Source organism: Pinus tabuliformis, chromosome Q (assembly GCF_031772625.1).
Source record: "Pinus tabuliformis cultivar Carrire ecotype Pingquan chromosome Q, CPIR1, whole genome shotgun sequence".
Taxonomy (NCBI): Eukaryota; Viridiplantae; Streptophyta; class Pinopsida; order Pinales; family Pinaceae; genus Pinus; species Pinus tabuliformis.
The window spans coordinates 564,261,103-564,274,613 of NC_142296.1; the positions used below are offsets into that span (position 1 = coordinate 564,261,103).

Consider the following 13,511-nt stretch of genomic DNA (forward strand, 5'->3'; position numbering starts at 1 on the left):
TTTTGGCATATCTTTAATAGGAATAGGATGATATGATCAATGAATTCTAACAATAATATGACACTCAAATCCTAGATGTTAAACCAAGGCTTCTAAATGAGGTCACAGACAAGAGCAAGAACTGGAAATTGGCTGAGATCACTGATTCGGGTCAGTGTAGCTCTCTCATGTTGCCTGACACAATGCATGCGAGCACGGTATGCAATCGTCCTTCTATTAAAAAAAAACACATTAAAGGCTGACATTACAATTTTATGTGCTACAAATTCTGTCAATATTAATCAAACAAGTAATGTGCTATTTCTTGCAGGTATATAAAACCGATATACACCATTTTATGGTGTTGTTGTTTGAGCGCTGACATCCAATGCTCTCCATAAGCTATGACAATGGCCGTGGAGTGACCGGAATCCATCCGGAAAGGTGGGGTTCTTTAGTAGTAGTAGTCCTTTTTATTTATTTATCTGTTTATTATAATTTTGGATATATAATATGCAGCTGTACTTTATGTAGTAATGATTGACGAGTAACTAAGAGTTAGTTTTGTTCCACCGTCTACAGCGAGTATTCGACTACAGGTAGCCAGCTAGTGGGATTGTTATGAATAATGACATTGGCCGCTGCTTGTATAGCTTACTGAGAATGATTCCTATGTGATGTCTACCTCCGGTGGCAAGGTCTCCTTATTCAATATGATGACATTTAAGGTAAGAGAGCCTTTTACCTAAAGAGCAGTTTCATTTCAATGTTTCGGATGATATATATAATTTCAGTTTTGATACATTGGTCTGCTTAGGGTTTATTCTTTTTTTCTTTGTAAAGCTAATTCTATTAAAAGGAAACAAAAATAAAATTACAATGAGGCTGCAGCCTCAGCCGAGAACAACGGAGTTCCTTCTGAGTATCATAACTGCCCCATATTTGGGGAAACCAGTTTAACATTACAAAAAACCATGCAGAAGACCGGGAAAACATCGACAAAACCGGAGTGAAGACTTGAGACATTACCATCTGAAGCAGTTGTAAAACAAGACAGAATTGCCTACCATGTAAACGAAAAAACACAACAACAAAAGATGGACCAGTCAGCGTCGGAACCCTGAGCTGGCGCGCGGGTGTCCACGAGGCATCACATTGGGACGTCCTGGTCAGGAGCCTCCTCGATAATGGGGCACGCGTTCCCATACCAGATCTCACCTTCCTTCGCCACGTCGCTTTCCGCCCTGCCCCCTGGAGGTTCCCTCGCCTGAAGGGTGCCGCTCGAGCTGCCAGCAATTGCCATCAAAATTGTGGCTCCATGAGAGCTGCCACCTGGATGCCGAGTGTCGCCTGCATTATCACCTTCCGCATGCTGACCGCCACGCCTAGCTTCCCTGCCTTCTTCCGTCGGGAGCTGCTCAGAGCCACGACTAACATCCATTCTGCGAATGTCCTGAGGTTGCTCTGCAGAGTTTCGCACCGGAGCACTGTGTTGATCTTCTTCTTCTGAGAAAACGATGGTGACATTAGCAGTGATGATGGGCTGGTTCAGGTTGCTCTGGAACCTGAATTGAGTCGAGTGGGAGGCCGGATTAGGATGCCGAGGGAAGGTCTCAGTGTGAAGCCGGAAATCTCTATGCTCAGCCATTGAAGCCTGCGCACAACCTCTGCCACTGCTAGTGTGAGGATAGTGTCTGCGGGGCGAGCTGGGAGGGGGAGAATTGGCCTGAGGAGGAGGCGGAGAGGTAGGTGGTGGTGGCGGTTCAGAGCTTTGCGCTGTCTGAGAGCGAGCGCTACCACCTCGGTTACCTCCTCTGCGGCTCCTCATGCGGTGACGAACCATAGCAATGTGGCGGGAGAGAAGTTCAGGAGAATTGGGGACCTGGAAGGAAAGCAAAGAATGCATAGAGGGCTCCTGGACAGGGTTCAAAGGGCAGTACCTAGAATGGGAGTAATGATACCCATTTCCAAAGTCAATACAGCAAAGAAGCCAACATCGTCTTCCTGTAACAGTTCTACTGCAGGGGTTTCCGGCTTGGAGTGGGAAAATGCTGAAGGAGGGAGGGCAGACAGAGGGATTGATGGGTGCCATGTTAAATCGCATAGCTTTCGTATCTTGGCCTGAGCGGCCATTAAAGGCTTCCTGTAGGCGGACCTGCTCTCACCTCAAGTGAGTCTGCGGAGGCCATAACTGAACTTGGGATGGTGCGCTGGCCACCATCTGGCTGGGCCGAGCGCCGTCATTCCGTCGGCTCGCCATTAATGTTCTTGAATTTCACCCGCATCCGGGTGCTCTTCTCCTCCCTGTTTCATTTCATTCTTCACAAGATTCTGGTATTCCATTAATTGGTTTTCAGTGGCTAGCGTAGAAAGAGAACCTGTATGTAGATCCCTCCCACTTTCCACTCCTATATTAGCCAATAAATCAGCCGCTTTATTTCCTTCCCGACGTATGTGCTTGAGAATGATCGCTCTGTGAGAAGAGAGCCAGATTTCAATAAGTTCAAGCCGACTTGCCATTCTCCAACTGTTGCTCACTTTGCTTGAAGGTGTTCCCTGCATAATTTTGTTGACCATATTTATGAGGATCTGAGAGTCGCCTTCTATAATGAGCGGAAAAAAGCCATTTTTTTGAGCTAGAAGGAGTCCCTGCCATAGTCCTTCTAATTCGGCCGAGTTATTGGTGTCCCAGCCATTTGAACCTAAGAAGGTTAGAAGGGGAGCTCCCTTATGATCTCTGAATATTCCTCCAAATCTTGCTTTGCCTGGATTTCCTTTCGAGGCTCCATCAAAGTTTAGCTGGAACATATGACTAGGAGGAGGGAGCCACTTTTCAGGTGTCCTGCTCTTTGCTGGAGTTTTTCCTTTGATTATCAATTCTTGATTCCACTGAAGGTTCTAGTTTGCCCATATATTTTGTTCCTGAGGGAGTGAGGGAAAGTCCTCCTCGTGCCAGGTTTGGAGAAGTAAGGTTTCCTTGATATTTTGACAAATCATGTTCCATAGAGTTTCCAAGGGCGAGGAGTGATCCTTGAAGATTCGCCGGTTTCTCTCCTTCCATATTGTCCACATGAGAAAGCCCGGAATAAGCTTCCATAAGAAATTTAAAATCTTGCTTTTAAATGGATTCCGAGCCCAATTGCGAACAGTGGCTATAATGTCTCCTTGGATCCGTCCTTCCTTTTGGCATCGAAAACTGACTTTTTCCCAGAGCTTGCGTGCAAGCTGACAAGAGTGCATAAGATGCTTAGTGGATTCCTCTTCTTGCTTGCAGTTGGGACACAGGGAGGGCCCGTGGTAGTTTCTCTTCCTAAGATTGTCCCACGTGAGGATTTTGTTTTGACATAAAAGCCATAGAAAGGTTGAAACTTTCGGCCAATTAGCTGGGTCCCAGACTTTGTTCCAGAGAGGATCTTTGACAATATGTGCTTTAATAATGATGTTATAAGCCTCCCGAGTAGTGAAGGTACCTTTTTCTTCATAGCCCCATCTAAGGATATCCCTTTCCTCTGAATGTTGTATTTTCCTCTTCGTTAATTCTATACCAAGAATCTGTTGAGCTTGTTCCATTCCATGTCTTAAGATGTGATCCGCGCTAAGCCATTGCCTGTTCCCCTGTGTTGTAGAAGGGTTCCAGAAAAGCTTGACTTTGTCATATGTCTGCATATCCTGCTCCGGAAATTGAAGAGGTAAGATTAGGTCCTTTAACTTGGGCTGTTGCTGCCAGGAATCTTCCTAGAATCGAGCTGTGTTTCCATCCTTAACCTCCCAGAAACTGTGCTGCTGAATTAGGATTCTATGTTGCTTGGCCGCATTCCAGATTAGAGAGCCCGGGCTGACTTCTGATATTCGGATTAGTTCTTTTGTAGGGCGATTACTGGCATATTTTGCAGTCTAGAGGGTGGCCCAGGGGGTGAATGGCGCAGTAAGCCATTTCCACCAAATGCGAGCACCCATGACCTCATTGCTATGATAAGGATCCCGCAGTCCAGTTCCACCAGCACATTTTGGAAGGCAAACTGTGTCCCATTTGACCAGAGCCCATTTGCGGAGTTGACCTGAATTGCCCCACAAGAAAGAGCGTTGGATATGTTTGATTTCTTTGAGAACCCATTTGGGAGCAGCTAGGGATTTGACCTGAATTGCCCCACAAGAAAGAGCGTTGGATATGTTTGATTTCTTTGAGAACCCATTTGGGAGCAGCTAGGATCGAGAAGAGATACAACGGCATTGATTGGAGGACAGCTTTAATTAAGACTAGACGACTTGCCATATTGAGGGCCCTGTGAGTCCAGGAGGAGAGGCGAGCCTCCAATTTTTCTAAAAGAATCCTCCAAGATGAGTGCTTCATGGCAGAGTGAGTCATGGGAGCTCCTAGATATTTGGAAGGGAGGACAACAATAGAGAATCCAAGAAAATTGGGTAATAGCAGGGGTATGAAAAAAGAAAATTTGGGATTTGGCTTTATTTATTCTTGCGCTGGAGGCTTCCAAAAAATCCGTTAGTATCGATTTGAATTGATGTGCTTCCTGGACTGAAGGATGACCAAAAAGTATGTTGTCATCCACAAATTGCTGGTGGGTGAAATCAGGGGAGTTATGAAAGGACAGTCCTCTTAGATGCTGGGATCGTTGTGCCTTTTTAATACTGCGGCCCAAACCTTCTGCCATAATAACGAAGAGGAAGGGGGAGAGAGGGTCTCCCTGTCTGATTCCTCGGGAGGGATGGAAAGGGGAGGGATGGATACCATTGATCAGAACAGAGAAGGAGGAAGATATGAGACTCATTACCCATCTTACCTAGGGAAGAGCGAAACCAAAAGCAATTAGAGTTTTTTGAATATACAGCCAGCTTAAGCTATCAAATGCTTTTGAAAGATCTATTTTAAGGAGCATACCTGACTTTTTGGAGTGCTTCAGGGAGTGGATGATTTCATGAGTAAGGATGATGCCATCCGTAATCTGCCTACCTTCCACATATCCAGATTGCTCAGGCGAAATGAGAAGTGGGAGCAGCGATTTGAGTCTGGAAGCAATGATTTTGGAGACAATCTTGTAGATTACGTTGCACAGGGCGATAGGCCGATATTTGTCAGGGGTACTGGGTTGAGCTTCCTTGGGAATAAGGGCGATGAATGTGGCATTCATGGTTGGAAGCATCCATCTCAAAGTTCTCGATTCCTCAACTACCTGCCAGACTTCCATTTTTATCAGCTCCCAGAAATTGTGGAAAAATTTGAAGTAAAACCGTCAGGGCCAGGCGCCTTCCCCTCTTTCAATTGATGAACAACAGTTTCCACCTCCTGTAAGTCGACCAGCCTGAGAAGGAGTTGGTTGTGCTCCTCTGTAATGACTTTTGGAATATTCCTAGTAATTTTTTCTATGGCTTGCGATCTGTCAATCTGTGGCTCTTGATGAGCCTGCTTGAAGTAGTTGAGAAGTTCGTGTTCGATTTCTTCATGTGTTTCCACCTTTACCCCCTGCTCATTTTGAATATGAGTGATGTTGTTATTCATTCTTCGTTGGATAGTAGTTCGGTGAAAAAATTTTTGTGTTTTTTTCTCCTTCTTTAAGCCATCTTATTCTCGATTTTTGCCTCTAGAGCGTTTCTTCCTGTTTTTCCCTCTTTGATATCTGAGACTCAAGATACTTTTCCTGTTCTAACAAGTCATCTGATCTGCCTTCTGTAATAATCCTTTGCTGCAGTCATTTCATATCTTGATCGAGGGCAATTTGAGCCTGGAAAATGTTGCCAAAAGAAGAATGGTTCCATTGTTTGATCTTACTCTTGAGGTGTTTAAGCTTCTGCTGAAATTGAAACATTTTTGTACCATTTGGAGGAGAGAAGTTATTCCATTCTGAGTTTATTAGGTTGATGAAATTCGGATGAGACATCCAGAAAGCCTCAAAGCGAAATGGCTTGCGGGTTGTATTGCCAGGACGAGACCATTGAAGAGAGATTGGCTAGTGGTCTGACCCTGAGAGCGGCAAAATTGAAGCTGAGAGGTCTCCTCCTAGATGGATTGCGTTGTCTGAGAGTAAGAATCTGTCCAGACGAGAGGCAATCTGATGCAAACCTGCTCTTTTATTATTCCAGGTATAAAGTCCATTGTTGAAAGGCATGTCGATGAGCCAGTTGTTTTGAATGAATTCTTTTAGATGATTACTTTCCTTGTCCAGTCTGTTCCTGCCTCCCCATTTTTCTTCCAGCTTGGTTATCATATTGAAGTTGCCCCCAGTGATCCACAGTGGATGAATTCTTTCAGTATTGATTACAGATAGGGTATTTAAAATTTCTATCTTGTACATAGCCTCCTGGGGAAAATACACATTGGTTAAATGACCATGTATGCTGGTCCCTGTGATGTGAAAAGTGGCTTGAATAAAATGCTTGTTAGCATGGATGTTGTTGAGCGTAATGGTACGAGCGTCCCAAATGATTGCTAGGCCTCCTGAGGCACCAGAGGCATCCACTACAGCTGTGAGACATCTTGGCCAGGCTTTTGCTACAATTCGTTCTAGAGAGGTAGAATTGCATTTGGTTTCTTGCAAGAATAGGATTTGTGGCTTCTCTTGCTGTATCATATTTTTAATCAGTCTACCTTTCCCGGGGCCATTGAGCCCTCTGATATTCCATGATATTAGCTTCATTAAGGAATGTTGGGGAGGGAGTTGTAATACTTTGTAAGCTTGGAGTATCTTCCTGATTCCACCAGCATTTCCCCGATGCGGATTGTTCGTTGGAGATCTGTTTTCCTTCCACGCTTTTTGTTATCTTTGGTGACATGTTTCCCATCCCAAAGGCCTCCGGTCTGAATGCCTAGGGATTTTTGCCTTTGTGCTCGTGAGAGGATCACTTCCAGATTCTCCAGTTGTCTCTCTGGGATTTTGTCATAATTTTTTGTTTTGCATGCCTGCTCAAGGCCAAGAATGTCCAGATCCCCAATATCTATGCTTTCTGGTTCCTCTTCCATGTGCTGAGATTCACTTAATCCTTCAGTTGTTTCTGTTGCTATTATAGAATCAGGCTGCATGTTATCAACCTCCATTCCTTGAGTATTCCAGGCTGGGACTTGGTGCAGGGCAGAGGGGAAAGATCAGAGGGCAGGGGATCTTTTTGGGTTTCCTTGGAGTCTACATGGGCAGATTGTTTGTCCTTCTTGGGATCCTCCCCTGAGGAAGCGGGGTTTTCAGAGTTATGGTCATCTTGTCGGGCCAACGCTTCAAAGCTATTGCTCGTAGAGGGCTTGGATGAGCTGGCATGAGGCATCTTAGGGTTTGAAGCCAGTTTCTTGTGGTTTTTCCTACGATTGGCAACTTTAGTGAAGCCATCTGAATCAGGCCTATCAGGTGCTGAAGGATTTGAGGGTTTCTGATTTAAAGGACAGTCCCGAAACAAATGGCCCAGGGCATGGCATCTTCTACATCTAAACGGGACATGTTCATAGTCTATTAACTGAACCCATTCAACATTGTCATGGTAGAGACTTACCGCATCTGGAAGTGCCTTGCTGAGGTGCATATAGACGCAAATTCGGGCATAGGAAGTGTATCTTCGGAGTTTTGTTTCCTCTGCAACTTTGATAAATTCTCCAAGACCATTCCCAATGTCTTGTAGAGAAGCTTCGTCCCAGTATTCCAGGGGGAGTGAGTAGAGACGAATCTAGACTGGAGCCCAGCTGAGGTCTTCTTTATCCGGGTTAAAGCGCTCGACCCAGTCCCTCAGATACAGGCCGGCTGCGTTGAAGAAATACGGCCCTCCATCTAGGATTCTGTTTCGGTCCTCTAAGCAGTTAAAGATGGCCGTGAAGAACCCTTTAGGTCCCAGCTGCAGGGTGATGTGTCCTTTCGGCTTCCATTTAGCTGCTATCCAGCCATGCAGAGCTTTCTCTGTTGGCCATAGTCCTATAAACTTGCCTATCAGGGCATGGTCTCTCATGTACTGTATCTGAGCATTGATCCGGTGACTTGGGAGTTCTATCTTCGGGCGTTCAGCAGCCACTGGCTTGCAGGTGGTCGATGTGACTTGGGGATGTTCTTTATCATCTATCTTGGCTTGTTGTGGATTCATATCCGTGCTGTCTCCATTTTGTTCATCTTGTCTGGTACCTTCCTCATTCTTTTGCAGAGTTTCATTTTCATTGGGGGGAGGCGCTGCGTCCTCCCCTTGGGGGGGATTCATGATACGCGTGACTCTTCTGTCGTATATGGATAGTCGTATTGCTGGTGTTGAAGACAGGAATGCAGAGGTCTGTGAAAGTCTGCCGTTGCAGGCTCTGCAGTAACCCTAGAACGCTGTTCCTCCAGATCGCCGCCTCCAACCGTTATCTTTGTTTAACCGTCTGCTTAGGGTTTATTATCTAATATCTCACCTCCCATTTTATCTAAATCACTGGTTTCATGGGATAGTGATTCATTGCAGGTCATGACAACTTTCATGCCACCTCCTGCAGCCACATTTGTGGCTGTCCACCCGTTTCATGGGATAGTGATTCATTCCAGGTCATGACAACTTTCATGCCACCTCCTGCAGCCACAATTTTGGCTGTCCACCCTCAGGACAATAAAATAATTGCAATTGGCGTGGAGGATTCATCAATTCAAATATACAACGTTCGAGTTGATGAGCTGCTGCCTGTGAATCTATCTTTGAATTTAAAATTCTTGTCTTTTTTCTTCATTGTGCGGTTTTATAAAAAATGACCTAAGTGGCATGCTCTGAACTTCTGCAATTTTTAGGTAAAAACAAAGCTCAAAGGTCACCAAAAGAAATCACAGGCCTGGCTTTTTCACATGTTTTTGAATGTGCTGGTATCTTTTGGAGCTGATGCCCAGGTATAGTATATGGTTTCTTTTATTACTATATGTAGTCTGATTCCGTGATGTTATTTACCGAATAGAAATGTTCATGTACTCACAACCACGTCTTTTGGCAGTTATGAATCTGGGGGCATAGATGGTGGGAAAAGCGAAGTTCAAAAGTCGTACCAGTACAGTCAGGAAGATCTTCACCACTAGTGGAGGATACAAGGGTACAGTTTCATAAGATCAAATTCATTTGTTGGTTGTGTATGAGAGCCAGCTTGCTATATATGATGCTTCCAAATTGGAGTGCTTGCGTTATGTAATTATTTGTAAGCAGTGTTAAATTCAAACATAGAGAGATATATAATGTCACTTACCTTCTGTATCTGATTGGATGACCTTGTTACATGGTTGCATTGCAGTGGTCTCCTCATGATCCCCTATCTGTTGCTATTTCAGAGTGCTGTATCCTCATGTGACAGCGTCCTAGTTTATGCGAGCTTCTGTGATGCATTGCAGTGGTCTCCTCATGATCCCCTATTTGTTGCTATTTCAGACTGCTGTATACTCATGTGACAGCTTCCTAGTTTGTGCGAGCTTCTGTGATGGAGCAGTTGGAGTGTTTGATGCAGAAAGCCTGAGGCCTCACTGTCGCATTGCACTCTCTGCATATTATTCATTTACCATCGGGAATGAACAGGGAAATGAGCTCCTTCCATGTCACCTCACTGTCGCATTGCACTCTCTGCCTATTATTCATTTACCATCGGGAATGAACAAGGAAATGAGCTCCTTCATCCTGACATGGTTGATACATTTATTTTTCAGATTTGCCTTTTGACAAGGCATATTATGATTTAATTTATTGTTTGGTTATTTATGCAGTAGTAATGCCTATCCTCTATTCGTTGCATCACTGCATTACATCAATCCGAACAGAATAAATTTTCTCTTAAAATAAGAGATGGAGTTCATGTTATTGAGCCTTCAGAGTAAGAAGGGAAATGGGGTGTTGAGAAGGGAAATGGGGTGTTGGACCAACACCAATTTTCTCTTAAAATAAGAGATGGAGGAGTTCATGTTATTGAGCCTTCAGAGTAAGAAGGTAAATGGGGTGTTGGACCACCAATTTTCTCTTAAAATAAGAGATGGAGGAGTTCATGTTATTGAGCCTTCAGAGTAAGAAGGTAAATGGGGCTGTTGGCCCACCAATTTTCTCTTAAAATAAGAGATTTATGGCGGAGTTCATGTTATTGAACCTTCAGAGTAAGAAGGGAAATGGGGTGTTGGACCACCCCCCAGATAATGGTACTTGATGATCGCCTGGGATATTACTATAAGACTGTCTTCTACTTCGCACGTTTGGCCCAGCCAATAATCAATCTCTGAACCACTCCTCACCTCATTTCATAATATGAATCAATACTTTCACTCATATTTAACCCACATTGATTTTTACTTCATTAGTATTAACATTGATTTTTATTTCATTAGTATTATATTCATAACTGGAAGGATTTCATAATCATGAATCGATACTTTCACTTATATTTAAGTTACATTGATTTCATAATCATGAATCGATACTTTCACTTATATTTAAGTTACATTGATTTTTGTTTCACTGGAATTATATTCATAACTCTATGGAAGAAGGGGTTGTTTTTCCCGTCTTCCTTTTTCATGAATACAAAACACAATGATACTTTCACTTATATTTAAGTTACATTGATTTTTATTTCACTGGAATTATATTCATAACTCTATGCAAGAAGGGGCTGTTTTTCCCGTCTTCCTTTTTCATGAATATAAAACACAATGTTAAGTGTGGAAGTGTGTTATATTTAACTTATATTGATTTTTATTTCATAACCCTATGGAAGAAGGGGCTTTTTTTCCGTCTTCCTTTTTCATGAATACAAAACATAATGTTAAAAGTGGAAGTGTGTTATATTTAATTTATATTGATTTTTATTTCATAACCCTATGGAAGAAAGGGCTTTCATGAAAACAAAACATAATGTTAAGAGTTGAAGTGTGTTATATTTAACTTACATTTATTATCCCTATGAAAAAAGGGGCTTTCATGAAAACAAAACATAATTTTAAGAGTCAAAGTGTGTTATATTTAACTTTGATTATCCCAAGAGTCAAAGTGTGTTATATTTAGCTTTGATTATCCCTCATGGAAAAAGGGGCTTTCATGAAAACAAAATATAATGTTAAGAGTTTTAGTAACATCCTTTCTACAAGTTTATGAAAAACTTGAAAACTTAATTTTCTTACCTAAATAATTAGATTAAATAATATCATACAACTTATTTTTTCTTATTTAAATAATTAGATTAAATAATATCATATTATTGTGGACTTAGGTTAAGCAAAGTACTTTAGAAAACTTAACTTTCTTACCTAAAATATTGTAAAATACTGACATTTTTGGACTTTTAATAGAGATATTGTTGGCACCAATAATGTTTTAAAGTTTTAGAAAGACTTAACTTTCTTACCTAAAATATTGTAAAATACTGTGACATTTTTGGACTTTTAATAGAGATATTGTTGGCACCAATAATGTTTTAAAGTTTTAGTAGCATCCTTTCTACAAGTTTATATGGAAAACTTGAAAAAAAAAATTGGCCAATGACTAAGGTAAAAAAAAAAATTTTTGTGAAAAATATAATAATTATAAAGAAACATAAAAATATCAATTATTATATTCCATTTTTTAATTTTTTAATTAAGTATTAATTGTTTGCATCCTAAAATTTAACAATAAATAAATATTGTAATTAAGACATATTATTAGTTACTTTATTAGCTACTTTATTGTAATTTATAGGGATGAGGCAATATTAGGGAGAAATGGAATTCATGCCCATAGAACATTTGCAATTCAACTATTCATTTTTTCAATAAAACAATAAAATCATTGCCTCATCCCCAATTCTCTTCTAATACTATTGCCACAATGACTGTTTAAAGTGAATTTCTAAAATTATTGCTCCATTCATCATGTTTGGTCACATTATTGCATCGTATACTATTTTCAAAATGATTGTGTTTAGCCAACCACAATTTATCAATTTGTTGGGTCACTATTGTAATGTCTTACCATGTTGTAATTAATAATATTGAATGTAGAATAAATGGTAATAATGACAAAGTATTGAACAAGTTAATGCTTTATTTGTGCAAGAAATATGGTTATATGGTGGATCCACAACACATGATTCATTTGCTATGTTGCAAGATCACCCTTCAAGGTTGTGACCATATGATGTGATAAATCAATAATTATCTATGTGATCCATGAGTGTGTGAATAGTATGTCCATGTTGCCCTTGCAACTTATCATAAAATGAAAATTGAAACTCATGCCTTATAATTTCACTATGAGTAATTTCATTGTTTCTCTAAACTTTATCCTAATTATAATAATAAAAACAAAAAGCATAAAATGAATGTTATTTCTAATAATGATTAAATGGACGAAAAATGTGATCCATGTGAATAGCATGTCCATCCAAGACAACATTTGAGGAGCTTAAATATTAATTTTTCTACTTCATTTCATTTTTATATTTTTATAATGGACTCTAGGAAACAAATTTCAAATTTGTCATAAAATGAAAACCAAGGCTTTATAACTTCACTATGATTAATTCTAATTGTCTGTAAACTCTATCTTATTTGTATAACAATTTATCTTATTTGCACAACAATTATAAAATGATTATTACTTTTAATCATGATTACTCTTTGAATTGAATTATTTGTATAACAATTATAAAATGAATATTACTTTTAATCATGATTACTCTTTGAATGCCTTTTTCTCTCCTTTGTAGTCTAAGGAAAAGGTTAAAAAGAAAAAGAGACTAACTTAGGGGTTTCCATGACGATGGAAACCAGCTCGCAAATCTAGGGAACTTGGGGTGTTTCGAGACCGTTGCCCAAGCCTGGGGAACTTGCGGTTTCCATGTTGCGGCGCGGCAGGAACCACCAACGGAAACCACCCAAGTCTGGGACCCCCGGGGTTTCCATGTCGCGACACACCCTGAATCGCTCAAGAGTCGAATTTCCATGTCGTGGGGCGACAAAAAGCCGCCAAAGTCCAGGGAACTTGGGGTGTCCATTTCGCGGCGCGATGGAAACTGCTACCCAAGTCAGTGGACACACGGGGTTTCCATTTCGTGTCACGACAAAAATTGCTACCCAAGTCTGGGAAACACGGGGTTCCCATGTTGTGCCGCGGCTAAAACTGCTGCCCAAGTCTGGGGAGCTTCGGGTTTCCATGTCATCACGCGACATTTCCCTGTGGCGCGATGACATGGAAACCCGAAGCCTTTCATATATTTATCCATCCATTAACTTAATTTTTAGTCATATTTTTTCAAATATTATATCTATCAATTTAATATAATAAGATCATTAACTTAATTTTTAATCATATTTTTTCAAATATTATGTCTAAACAATTTAATATAATAAGATGAGAAATACACTAACAATATATCCTACATTCAAAATAACTCACTACAAACATTACAAACATTAATGTTACAGCTCACTTCAAACATCACTGTTTTTTTTCCATTTTGGATGGAGTTAATTTTTAATCATATTTTTTCAAATAGTATGTCTAAACCATATAATATAGCTCACTACAAACATTACTATTTTTTTCCAATATATCCTACATTCAAAATAATTCACTACAAACAT

The 13,511-nt window shown here is 40.8% G+C and overlaps 1 long non-coding RNA gene across 2 annotated transcripts; it reads left to right on the top strand.

The window, feature by feature from the left end:
- Positions 1-48: 48 nt before the first annotated feature.
- On the top strand, positions 49-10,222 carry LOC149220695 (uncharacterized). 2 transcript variants are annotated; one of them, XR_016248770.1, is made up of 7 exons: positions 49-197; positions 311-423; positions 562-707; positions 8,718-8,813; positions 8,915-9,010; positions 9,206-9,792; positions 9,873-10,222. It is a non-coding gene; the product is annotated as an uncharacterized LOC149220695 (long non-coding RNA). The 2 variants fall into 2 exon arrangements; XR_016248769.1 differs by having other exon boundaries at positions 9,206-10,222.
- The last annotated feature ends 3,289 nt before the right edge of the window (positions 10,223-13,511 follow it).